We start from the raw sequence: 14,081 nt of genomic DNA on the forward strand, positions 1-14,081 counted from the left end.
GTATCTATTCGGTTAGTTTCACTGGGGGCATGATCCCAGCCTCATCCCTTTTCAATGACGGAACCATGCACTCAGTAAGACCTTGATCCCTGGTGTACTCTTTAAGAACCTTTCAACTTCACTGATAAACCAAGGACCTATTGACTTAGATTGATATTTTGGTTGATACATTTCACAAAGTTTCAATCAGACAGCTTTGAATTCTAATGATGAAATCTCCACTATAAACGCCTTTAAAAAAAGTAACAATCAATTATTGAAAGTTGACAGAAGGATTTCAAAACTGTGTACAAGAGTAAGATTTGCAGTGCAATCATTCCAGCAAGGATAAAAAGGGTTTTCTTACTGGTTCTTCCCTCTTGAGCTTTTGAACCAGATATTTAATATTAATATATATTAGCGGCTGGCCACTTTTACGAAAAACGATTTTACAGTACATCATGAATAGGCATCCATGCGGAAGCAGTGTAGAGGGAAAGGTCTTTCCAGCCGAGTTTAAGGGTTCCACATTCTTCATGGAGAGTATAAGGCTGAGAGGAAAACATCTCCAGCAGAAGCTCTGCCTGAGCTGCTGCATTGCCCCCAAGCCCAACCTTGGTGAACCCTGCTTCCTCAAGCTTCTCTCTCCACTTGTCAAATTTCACATACTCAACCCATCTTGCAGGACCCCCCACAGCAAGAATGTTCTTTATTTCACATGAGAAGAGCTGCTGCTCCACAACATGCCTTTGGATGCTGTCATCTGGATGGGCTGCACTGAGGGAATCAAAGAGAGCAGAGTAATAGTACACTGCTCCCATGAATCTGGAGAGAAAAGAGCCACTATAACAGAGTTCTTGTTCCACCATTGTTATAAGCTTAGGATTTAGTCTCCTGAGCAACCAAAGGGTGTTCATGTCAGAGCCAGTGACATCATAGAGAGAATGGTGCAGCCAATGTACAACCAATGCCTCTCCTTTCTTCACCTTTAGCCTCTTTTCTATGGAGTCTCTACCACTAGTACTGCCCATGTTGCCAATCTTGTCTGGAATAGCATGAAATTCAAACGGAATTCCCAATGTGTTTGCAAATTCTGAGAGCCTTCTTCCTGTAGCCTCCAATGCCTCCATTGAGCTCCCCAGCCCTGTGATTCGAACCCCGGGCGGCCTACCGGGGCGTGAGGCCAGAATGTGGAACAGCCCTGGCCATTGTAGGCCTTGCATGATGTCCAGATCAATGATGTGCACTCTCTTCTCCCCTTCTAGGGCTTGCTGTATTGCCTGATTTGCAGTGAAATGGGAGAACTTGACAAATGGGGTAATGCCATTGTAGACTTGGAATGCTGATAGGATTCTTTGGGCTTTAGTTTTGTGCATGATGGGGTAATAGATTCCTAGATGTGAGCTTATTAGTCGAGATGCCATGGCTTCTGCAAAGTAAGCGGCCACTCGCTGGACTGAGCTTCCATGGGGTGAAGAGAGCTCCTGAAGCTCCATGAGCATGACATTTGCTTCTTCAAAATTGTGTGATGCAATGGCCTCGGCACATTGAAGTAGAAGATCTAGAAGATGCAACCCTTCCAAATCCTTTGAAGACCAAGATGAACAAGAAGAACAAACCCCATTATCAGCAAATTCAGTTGCTTTTGAGTTTTCACTGTCATAGCTCAATGGTAATGACTCGTCTTTTTGCTGATAACTGTTGTGGGGATTGTCCTTTAACCCACTAATTGCAAGCCCAATTGATTCATCTCTAGATAATCCAATAGATTTACCCAATTTTATCATTTCCTCCTCCTCCACAGATGGTATGGTTGCCCCCCAATTATCCCACTCTGAAGATCCATGATTAGTGCTGTAATTACTAGTACTATGGATTTCCACATTGGGTGTGGTTTGATAGATCTCTCCTCCTATGTGAGTAGAATGATACAAATGGGAACTACCTGTACTACCTAATTTAACACATGGTAGGCCTAATCCATGAAGAGAAGGTTCATGCGTTTTGCTTACCTTGTTCATGATGATGATGCCGCCCTTGAAATTAAGCCCCCTCTTGCTGCTTCAATCCCCACTCTTGTGAATAACACTGATCCCCTGTTTAAGTTTGCACAATTCAAATGAATTTTAATTGTTTTGAAGCTTCCTATTATCTATATCATGGATCAGGAATTGTGATCTGAAATATTAATGCAAAAACTCCAAATATAATTGAATTGAATAACTTCAATACAATCAAGTCCGGATTTTCGAGCACGATGTTGAACAACTAATCCAAACTCAATACAATCAAATCCAAAATTTCGAGCACAATATTGAACAACTAATCCCCTGTTCTTGATGCTGACACTGAATCACAATATGAACAACTAATCCCCTGTTCTTGATGCTGGTACTGAATCCCCCATTTTCCTCCCATTAACCACCCAAATTTTTGGCCCTGCCCTCACCATTCTTCCTTGAAAATATATTGTGGCCATTTGATATGAAAGGGTGTTCCATTCTTCTCTGAAGCTAATTTCTTCAAACCTTCCCATATAAAATGTGGCCACAAACTACTTATCTGAAGAAACAGCCCACCTGCGCAATTCAATTCGTCTTAACTCTCTTCTCCACGTGATTTCATTTTCTCATTACTAAATATTCCCAATTGAAAGGTCAGGGAATGTGGGTGACTCTACGGATGGGCTCTTTCCTCACATCCAATGAAGTAGATATGTGATAACTGGTGTAAATTTTTCTTTTACCAAGCATTTTAATCTCATACATATCATCAACTGCCAGTTGTGTGAAGCTTCTGGCTTATCCAACTGCATGTCCCATCAAGAAAACCGAATTTATTAAACTTAATATTAGTTTTTTGAGGAGTTATAGCTTAATTTTCTGAATAATGAAACATCTCAAATCACATTTGTTAATTTTTACAAGCTGTAGCTGTCCATGGGAGGAATAAAGATCCCAAAACAACATGCAGCCCCTAAAAAATGGCTGGATACGGCATTCAAACTGTCAGTTTCCATGATTGGGACCAGTAGCTTTAGAATTTCCAATTTAAGTATCACAATCACTCATTGTACCGTGAAAGATAAAAAGTCATGAGGTTGTGAAACCTCATGAGGTAATGGGTCCACTGGAAGAGAATGAAGGGACTTAACCCACCATCAAAATTCTTATCACCGGGTGTTTAGTAACTATGGTGTGAACTATAATTTTAAAAAATATTCAAAACAATAATTGACAATCTTCCTGTCACATCGAAGACAATTACTGTGATATAAATTAGAGATTATGTATGATCTTGTACTTAGTTACACAGTTTAGTATAGTTCTATGGAGTTTAGTGATGAAGGACGGAGAATTAGGGGTCTAAATTTAAGGATAGTGCAGTGGGTAGTGCTGACATACAAATTGAAATCTACAACATAATATGTTTGTAAGAGTCCAAAGGTAAATTTGTCAATAGTGGCATGTTGTGATGGTTAAGTTGTTGCGTTGTTATCCTTGCCATCAAGGTTCAAATCTCATGGGTATGAGGTCCCCCGTTTGTGGCCTCACTGGTTCATAGCTCCAGGTCAAAGCGTTTACCCCTCTTTGAAGAAAAAAAAAGAGTCCAAAGGTAAATTTAGTTTCACATAGTTAAAGGTTGTAATGATTACCCCTCTTTGAAGAAAAAAAAAGAGTCCAAAGGTAAATTTAGTTTCACATAGTTAAAGGTTGTAATGAGTATAATATGGGATCTGTCATATAGCAAGTGATCTACCGGGTGGACCTGACAAAAGCAACGGTATTGTGGGGGGTGTTTCCTCTAAAGTCCTCAAGTCTTGGACACCTCTCGGGATGTGGAGTTTCTATGGGAGGGCATATCCTTATGGAATATTGTATTAGTTTTTTATGATATCAGCGAAAGTAAAACAATTTCAAAGAGATAAAAGTTAAAGTATTTGGTATTATCATATAATCAATTATTTCTTTGATAGAACCTTTGAAAAAATATCAATTATTTATTTTTTAATACAAATATACTAACTTATAAAATTGTATTTTATAATAGTAAGTGTTGAAGATAAAAATACAAGACAAGCTCCTAATTCATCAACACCATAATAACTATTGGTATGTTAGATAGCTTTTTCTAAATTTCCTTTTAGATTTAATAAATGAGAAATTAAGGACAAGGTAAAAAAGTTGAATGTCTAAATAAGGATTTTGGTGTATCATCATTTGGAGGTGGGTAGTATCTAACAAAAGAGTAGAAAATATTGATTAAGTCTATTTCATTGCAGAAAAGTGGTGGAGACATAATGACCCTACATCATGAGTGTGAGCCTACAATGACATTTGCATCAAGTGCAAAGACATCTTAAGAGTAGACAACTTAACTACCTTATGTAAAAAGGTTACACTAATCAAAACAAGAAAACCTTTTAATCTAATATTATTGTAAAATATTGAACCAATGTTATTTAATTTTTTATAATTTTCATTCTAAATCTATTTGGATCCCTCCATAGATCTAAGTGGTACTCTTTTGTTGCATAACTCTTGATCTTATAGAATGCCAAGCTTTATAAAGACAAAAATCCATGTGAATGAAAATTTTAGAGCACTAAAGTTGAGAAAAGAAATGTCATGCCCAATATTAAAAGGCAAAAACACGCCAATTTTTTTTTTTTTAAAGATTAACAACTATGTGCATAACCTACTAACACCCAAAGCGTTGTGAGGTTGACAACAACAAGGTCAAGTTGAGTTCGAGTCTCAAGGTCACTTGGATTAGTTTACGAGAGTTCTTGGGTTTGAGTTAACACAATGATTAGGGTAAAGGTAGAAAGGTTTGGTTCAATCAAACAACCAGGTCTAGCCCTCATTAATAGTTTAATAAAACTTACTTAACTATGTTACGTTATATATACTTTGATTTGATCAATAGCAAGGATTATATTAGCTTTTATTCAATGTCAAATACTTGTTGTAACATACTAGGTCAATCCTTTAGATGCCTAGTTCTGCACTTAAGAGGCAACCTAACAATATACTAATACTAAATTTCAATTAATAACTAAACCTATAAGAATTCAAATGAATATTTACTATTATGTGTTTAATCAATGATGAAATGAAAAACAACTGCTAACATCAACCCTAAACAACTATCAAGTCGTCTATACAAGACCCCTTCATTAACCGTTCAAACCTTTAACATTAGCAATTTTGAATTAATTGAAACCTCTTTACAAATAATTGATATTATCTAAAACATTAAATATATTGACAAAGAAACTCCCTAATAAACCAATATATGTTTCAAATATATCCAGCCATTATTCATCTAAATTAAAACACTAATAGACAAACTATATTATATCCCTTAGCTTTACAAGCTAAATCTCTAACCTAAAGTTTAATTATTCATTTAATAATTCTATTTTAAAAAGAAAAATCATAAAATATATAAAATAGTAAAATATAATCGTTCTACACACAATTCCTAAAAAAATACTAAAATAATACACTTGAATACTCCCTAAACACTAACTACCCAATAAAACCCTACACCCAAAACCTATAGCAATTCTTATGCATTACTACCCTAATCACTAAAGATTATAAACTAACTCTAAATCATTATCCTTTTATCCACACATACATTACTAATCTCATTTAATCATACTAACAATAAACTCAATACTAAATAATCTTTATTAACAATCCTAACTACCCTACATACCTAACTACCTACCCCAGCCCCCACATGCCCTCTTTCCACTCCCCAACACCTCTATGGGCACATCCCTATGCTCAAGTACACTGGTGGAAGGGGAGGTATGATTTGGGAAGTGGAAAAGTACAAGGTGGCTGCACCAATGAGGAGGATGGGTGGCAAAAGATTGAAATGAGGGGGATTTAATACCAACTCACAATTCCAACTAGCCAACGTGCAATGCAAGGAATTTTGGTGCATTTAACCAATTATTGCAGGCTTCATAAATCCCATGTCAGCACTTGGAAGGGAGAAGGATGCCTATGGAGGAGAGATGTTATATGGTGGAGGTGACTAGGAGGTAAAGGTCAAAAGCAAGGTATATATATATATATGTGTATAGATAGATAGATAGATAGATTACTTTTTTTTTAATGCAATCCAAAGACCTACATGGGTTGGGGATGGTTGGAGGGTGATGCAGGAGCATCCTGGGTTGAAGTGCTATCCCACATGTTTGTTGAGTTTCTTAGTTGCTACTGAGTTGCAATGTCTTGCATTGTTGAGTTTGTAGTTGCTTCTAAGTTATCCTTTGGTTGCCAAGTCAGAGTGGTTGTCAAGTTCTCTTTGGTTTTCGAGTTCTCTTTAGTTGCCAAGTTTGGAGTGGTTGTCGAGTTCGTCGAGTTGCAACATTTTGTTTGGTCCTTTGTGTATCGAGTTGTCTATGTGTGGTTTTTAGTTGGAGCCAACCTTTGCATTTAATTTCATGTTAGATATTCACTGAGAGTCAACTTGTGGCTTGTTTTAGCATTTAATAAAAGATTTTATTTTTGTTGTAGTTGCAACAGGTCAACTTGTAATCGTGCATGTATTTAATAAGGTTTTTGGGTAGAGTCTTAGGGGATAAAAATGTAGAGTAGGAGCAGCAGAAGGAAAGCTGAAATGTGAAGATTATCATGGTGGATCGAATTTAAATTGTAATGTTGGTCGTAACCTAGAAGGTCTTACAGCTAGGTATGTATCTATTATTTTGATGAATCTATGAAAGCATTTGTTCCTCTATCTCCTGTGTTTGTTATTATTTGGTGTTTTTTTCCATTGTGTTTACTCTTGCAGGCAGTTTGAATAGCTTGGTGTGTCTTTGGCTCTAATTATCTCATCCCTCCCTACATTAGGTGGTATCAAAGAAGAGGTTCATCTTTGTGGAGATTGGATCGTGTAGAACTCTAAGTGAATTTGGTTGTAGGGTTGCAAATCTATGGATTTGACCTATAACTTGTAGAGAGTTACGATCTTGCAGGAACCTGATTGTAAAGATGGTTTGAGGTAGAGGAAATATTGATAGTGTCATATTGTATACATTGAGACAAATTGTAGCTAGATTAGATGTTGTAGAGACATCTCAAAGGAGAGGAGGGCATCTTGATGATGTGAGTGATGATGAAGCAACAACACCAAACCCTAATCCAAAACCTAAAGAAGATCAAGATGAGGCAAGGTTGTTGAGAGTATTATCTAGGGAAAATTCAAAGTTTGGTATAGAAGTTGTCCCTAATGATGGAAAATTGGGTACCAATGTTGTGTCGGATTGGATCTCAGAAAATGGAGAAGTTCTTTGAGTATAAAAGCACTCCTAATAATAGGATGGTAAAGATTGCAGTTACTAGGTTGAAAGGACGTGCCTCATTGTGGTGGGAGCATTTGCAAACTGATAGACAAAGGAGAGGAAAGGAGAAGATTAGGACTTGGCCGAAGATGGTGAACAAGGTAAAGAACAAGTTCCTTCCTATTGGTTACCAAGTTATCTTGTTGAGGAAGATGCAAAATTTGAGACAAAGAAACATGACTGTGAAGGAGTATACTGAGGAATTATATAGACTGGACATTAGATCTGGACATGTAGATGATGATGTTGAGAAAATTGCTAGATATCTAAATGGATTGAGATTTGGATTTCAAGATGAGATAAGTTTTGTGAAATTGGAAACTGTGGAAGAAGCATACCAATATGCCTTGAAAGTTGAGGAGATCTTGACAAAGAAGCATGAACAAAGACAAAGAGGTAGAGGTGGTAGATTCCAAAGAGGCAGAGGTAGATATTATGGTGAAGGTGGAGATCTAACAATTCTGTGCAAGATAAGGGCAAATCTGAATGGAAGAATGATGATAAAGGCAAGACCGAGTGGAAAGGTGGTGATTCCTACTGAGGAGGTACTAGTTTTTACTAAGGAAGAGGTGATTCTTATTCTAGAGGTGGCTTTTGTGGTAATTGTTTTAGATGTGGTAAAGAAGGGCATAGATCTTTTGAGTATAGATCCTCTGAAAGTGGGAAAGATAACATAAATGTTGTGGTTCAAGGAGACATTGAGGGTTTACCAAGTGGACCTGAGGCTAGAGAAAATATGATGGTGTGAAGATCCTTATGTAATAAGGGAAGTGAAGAGGAACCTATCCTAAGGAGAATCCTTTTTAAGACCAGATGTAAGATGGTTGGAAAATGTTGTAAGGTGATCATTAATAGTGTAAGTTCTACAAATTTTGCATCAGAAGAATTGGTTACAAATTTTCAGTTACAAAGGTTGGAGCATCCTAAACCTTATAATTTTTCATGGATCAAAGACGAGTATAAGATATTGGTAAGTGAACAATGTGTTGTGAAGTTCAAGAGTGGACATTATTTTGATGAAGTTCTATGTGATATTATGCCTATGGATTGTTGTCATATTTTTTTGGGTAGACCTTGGAAATATGATAGATATGTTATACATGATAGAAGATTGAATCAATATACTCTTTGGGTGAATGGGAAAAAGAAAATATTGCTGCCTTTGATTGAAAGTCCAGATGAGGTTAATTGTACTACTGTGAAAATTTGCATGGTTCATGGAAAGCAATTTGAAAAGGAAATAAAGAAGAATCAAATCTATTTTTCTATAATTCCTAGAAGACCGAGTTGTGCCAGTAGCAGCCGAGTATCAACAACTAGTGTTAACCGAGTACCAGTCAGTAGTGACCAAGTGATAGAAGCTAGTGGTAACTGAGTGATAGCAGAAACTAGTAGTATTGACCGAGTGCCAGTAGAAATTACTAAATTATTGAATGAGTATAAAGATATTGTTGTAGAGGATATACCTAATGGTTTACCTCTAGTGAGAAGTATAAGTCATTGCATGGATCTGATTCCTCGAGCTAGTTTTCTGAATAAAACACCATATAGATTGACACCTACTAAAAATGAAGAGCTTAACAGACAAGTGCATGAGTTGTTGTAGAAAGATTTGATCAAAGAAAGTTTGAGTCTGTGTGTTGTACCTGTCATTTTAGCACCTAAGAAAAATTGAGAATGGAGAATGTGTATTGATTCTAAAGCTATTAACAAGATCACAATGAAATATAGGTTTCTTATGCCGACGATGGATGACATAATGGACTGTTTGAGTGGAGGAAAGTATTTTAGCAAGATTGATTTGAAGAGTGGTTATCATCATATCAGAATCAGAGAAGGTGATGAATGAAAGACTTCTTTCAAGACAACAGATGGTTTGTATGAATGGTTGGTAATGTCTTTTGGTTTGATTAATGTACCTAGTACTTTCATGAGGTTGATGAATAAAGTTCTAAAAAGATTCTTGGGTAAGTTTTTTATTGTTTATTTGGATGATATTTTGATATTTAGTAAGACTAAGGAAGAACATCTTGAGCATGTTAGATAAGTATTGCAAAGATTGAAAGAGGAAAAATTGATCATTAATATGAAGAAGTGTTCTTTTATGCAAGAAGAGATTGTGTATTTGGGATTTATTATTTTAGTTGATGGTTTGAAGATGGACCGTGAGAAGGTTAAAGAAATTTTGGAATGGCCTACACCTGAGAATGTGGGTGAGGTAAGATCATCTCATGGTTTGGCTAGTTTTTACAGTAAGTTTATAAGGAATTCTAGTTCTATTTGTAATGGTATGACTGGGATAATGAGAGGAGATAAAAAGGAATTCAAGTGGACACATGGAGCTGATAACATTTTTGAAACTTTGAAACAAAAGGTTGTTGAGTTACTTGTATTGGCTTTGCCTGATTTCAATAAGGTATTTCAAGTTGAATGTGATGCAAGTGTTAGTGCAATAGGAGTTGTATTAAGCCAAGAAGGTAAACTTGTTGCTTTCTTTAATGAGAAATTGAATGATGCTAAAAGGAAGTATTATATGCTATTGTTCAAGCATTGAAGAAGTTGAGACATTATTTAACTCCTAAGGATTTTGTGTTGTATACGGATCATAAAGCTTTACAGTACTTGGAAAGTCAACATAAGTTAAATCAGAGACATATCAAGTGGGTTGAGTACTTGCAGAGTTTTACATTTGTGATAAAGCATAAGAGTGGAGTCACTAACCGAGTTGTTGATGCATTGAGTAGAAGACATTCTTTGTTGACCAAGATGAAGGTTAAAGTTCTTGGTTTTGATGAGATGGAGTTATATGATACTGATCTTGATTTTTCTAAGATGTGGAGAGAGTGCAGAGCACCTAGTTTGACAGAACAACCAAGTAAGTTTTATGAATATTTTATTCAAGAAGGTATGTTGTTTAAAGGTATCCAGTTGTGTATTCCTCAGAGTTTTATGAGATTAAATTTGATTAAAGAAAAGCATAGTGGTGGATTAGCTGGACATTTTGGAATTGATAAGACACTAAGTTTGTTGAAGAAGAAGTATTATTGGCCTTAGATGTATAAGGATGTTCAAAAGTTTGTAACGAGTTATAGAGTTTGTCAAGTTGCAAAACAAGTAAGTCAAAATATTGATTTGTATACACCTTTTTTTGTTCCTAAGAAACCTTGGAGTGACATCAGTATGGATTTTGTTCTTGGATTGCCTAAGGCAGTGAAGGGGTATGATTATATATTTTTTGTTGTGGATAGATCTTCTAAGATGGCTCATTTTATACCTTGTAAGAAGACATCCGATGTCGAGCATATTGCTGATATTTTCTTCAAATAGATTGTTAGATTACATGGATTACCAAAAAGTATTATTTCTGACAAAGATAGTAAGTTTGTTGGTTACTTTTGGAAGACTTTATGGAAAAAGATGGGTACTGAGTTGAAGTTTAGTTCTACTTTCCATCCATAGACATATGGACAGACAAAGGTTGTGAATAGAAGCTTGGGGAATTTATTGAGATGTTTAGTTGGAGACAAACTACATAATTGGGAGATGGTATTAGCACAAGTTGAGTTTGCATATAACAATTATGCGAATAGGAGTATAGAGAAAACACCTTTTCAGATTATCACTGGAATATAACCTAAAGGGATATCAGATTTAAGGGATATTGCTAGTGAAGGGAAGATAAGTGATATAGGCAAAAAGTTTGATGATTTTATGAAGTCTTTGCATGAGGAAGTAAAGTTAAGATTGGAACAAAGTAGTATGAAGTATAAGGAGAATGTTGATAAGTCTAGATGACATCATGTTTTTGAAGTTGGTGATGGTTCATTCGAAGAAAGGAATATTTCCTATTGGAACACACAGTAAGTTGAAGATGAAGTTTTGACCTTGTAAGATCTTGAAGAAATTTGATAGCGGTAATGCTTACGAAGTTGAGTTACCTAATGACATGGATATATCTCTTATATTTAATGTTGTTGATTTTTATAAGTATCGTGAGTTAGATGATAAATTTTTTGTGTTACCTAATTATCCTAAGAAGCAGATTGAAGATGTTGAACAGATACTAGATCGAAAAGTTTGTAAGAGCACAAGAGAAAAAGATTACTATGAGTATTTGGTAAAGTAGAAAAATAGACCAGTTGAAGATGCGACATGGATTTCCCAATCTAATTTGGATTAAACTCAAGTTGTGACATCTCAATGAATCAGGAGAATCATTTCTTTCAACCCCAGTTGTCTGATGCAGGAACATCCTAGGTTGCAATGCTATCCTGCATGTTTTTTGAGTTTCTTAATTATTATTGAGTTGCAATGTCTTGCATTTCCAAGCTCTCTATGTTTACTGAGTTCACAATTGTTATCAAGTTAGAGTGGTTGTAGAGTTCTCTTTAGTTGTCGAGTTCTCTTTGGTTGCCAAATTTGAAATGGTTGTTGAGTTCCTTTGGTCGTCAAGTTTGTCGACTTCTAGCATTTTGCTTGGTCCTTCGTGTGTCGAGTTGTCTATGTGTGGTTTTTATTTGGAGCCAACCTTTGCATTTAATTTCATGTTAGACATTCATTGAGAGATAACTTGTGGCTCATTTTAGCATTTAATATAAGAGTTTATTTTTGTTGTATCTGCAACAAGATGACTTGTGGTCGTGCACGTATTTAATAAGGGTTTTGGATAGAGTCTTAAGGGATTAAAAAGTAGAGTAGGAGTAGCAGAAGGAAAGTTGAAATTCGAAGATTATCATAGTGGATCAAATTTGAATTGGAATGTTGGTCATAACCCAAAAGGCCTTACAGTTGGGCATGTATTTGTTATTTTGATGAATCTATGAAAGCATTTGTTCCTCTATTTCCTATGTTTGTTGTTATTTGGTGTTTTTTTTCCATTGTGTTTACTCTCACATGTGGTTTGAATAATTGGGTGTGCCTTTGGCCCTAGTTATCTCATCCCTCCTTGTGTCAGAAGGTGATAGGTCATGTGGGACCCACTCATCCCCTCCAATCTTACTTACTTTAATATTATTATTTTAGATTTTCCATAAAGGCATTATTTTGAATATTGATTTAACAAAGGGTATATGTCAAGTGGGCATTATATACCTATTTAGTTAACTATTGAAAATTGGAAATTTGCACAGGATGAATTTAATTTCTTCCCATACAATTTCTAGAGACCTATAGGGTCTCTTTTGGAAATAAAATGGGAAGTAATTTTCTTTTAATGCACATATGTATAGTGTTGAGATTATGGGTGTTGCACACATTGCATAATATTGTTATATTGTATTATTTTATTTTATTATGTGATATTGTTCTAGGAGAACCTAGATGAGCGTGTAACATGTAAAGATTCTCATGGGATGTACTTGATGAGTTGTATTGTAACATTGTGATAATATTTGATGTAATCTTTTAATATTGGAGAAAATAATTAAATGTCCAATATTAAATGTGGGGTCAATGGGTTAGGTAGCACATAGTTTTTTCACATGGTTTATGTAATACCACTTGGTGGTTTTGTGGGACTTGCTACTATATAAAAAACCACAAGGATAGTTGTAGAGACAAGACGAAAAAGCAAAAAATGCAAGAGCTAAGCGAGGAGCATTTGTGAAGATTGGAAGCACGGCATGGGATGTGTAGATTCATGCTTGTTAAAATGGATTGCTTGGTGGTGGCTATGTCTTTGAAGGCTTCTATAGTTGTATTGCAATGGTGTTTTGAATAATACATAGTGATGGATTCTTTTGGAGGTTGGGTTTTTTTTCCCTTAGTGAGGGTTTTCCAAGGTATATTGTGTGTCACATTTTTGTGGGATGTTGTCTATTCTCTTGCATGTTGATTTTAATTACATATATATTTCAAATCTATTATGGGTTATGTGAAAATAATTTTATTCTTTCTTGCAAGTTTTCTTACGAGTGGTATCAGAGCTATGGTTTTATTGTTGTAACCCTAGATTAAATCCATGGGAATGTATGGGAGGATAAAAGAAATGGCAAGATATATGAGTTTTTTTTATTATAGTTCTAAGGGTTTTGGATTTGCTATTATGATGGGATGTTGGAAAATTTTGGGAATGTGTAATTGTTGGTTAAAAGGGCTTTTTGGATGTTTCATTTAAATGTGGGTTTTAAAGGGTAGCTTGCAGAAATGACCTCCTGGGTAAAAATAGACCTCGCCATTGAATTTGGGTTAGTTTTTCCATAAATTTTGATATAAAATATGCCCTAGTTTGGCCACATTGATAGAAAATATAAAATTTTTTTGGTTTTAGCTTGTGATGGCCATCAAATTTAATCCCATCAGAATTCTTGTCACCAAGAAGGAAAAAAATTTTAAAAGTTCATAGTGAAAATGGTAAAAACATTGTCTTAGTTAAACGACCATAACTTTCTCTAAGGATATTGGATTTCAGACTTCTTATAATCGTTGGAAAGCTAATTCAGAGCACTACAACATGGTGTAGGTTTGATTTTATTATTTTGACATTTTTTCAGGTTTTAAGATCCTAAAAATCAAATATTTTTAATTTTGAGCACAGATTATGCCATAACTTGGGCATACGAAATCAAGTTTTAGACTTTGAGTAGTCAACGAAAAGCTCTTGGAGAGGTCTATACATTGGTTCAGATTTGGTGCAAGTTTGACATGGTTTATTTGGTGATATATTAATTTGAACAGTTTATAATATATATTTACTATGGTAACACTATGAGTTTATGACATTGCATATTTTGGAGAT

At 35.4% G+C, this 14,081-nt stretch overlaps 1 pseudogene across 1 annotated transcript; it reads right to left on the bottom strand.

Moving 5' to 3' along the window:
- Positions 1-232: 232 nt before the first annotated feature.
- On the bottom strand, positions 233-2,682 carry LOC149561684 (scarecrow-like protein 23 pseudogene; annotated as a pseudogene). Its single transcript, XR_016363846.1, has one exon. The product of XR_016363846.1 is annotated as a scarecrow-like protein 23 pseudogene (transcript).
- Positions 2,683-14,081: the final 11,399 nt, after the last annotated feature.

Source organism: Cupressus sempervirens, chromosome 4, assembly GCF_028749045.1.
Source record: "Cupressus sempervirens isolate cs-2001-9-10 chromosome 4, ASM2874904v1, whole genome shotgun sequence".
Taxonomy (NCBI): domain Eukaryota; kingdom Viridiplantae; phylum Streptophyta; class Pinopsida; order Cupressales; family Cupressaceae; genus Cupressus; species Cupressus sempervirens.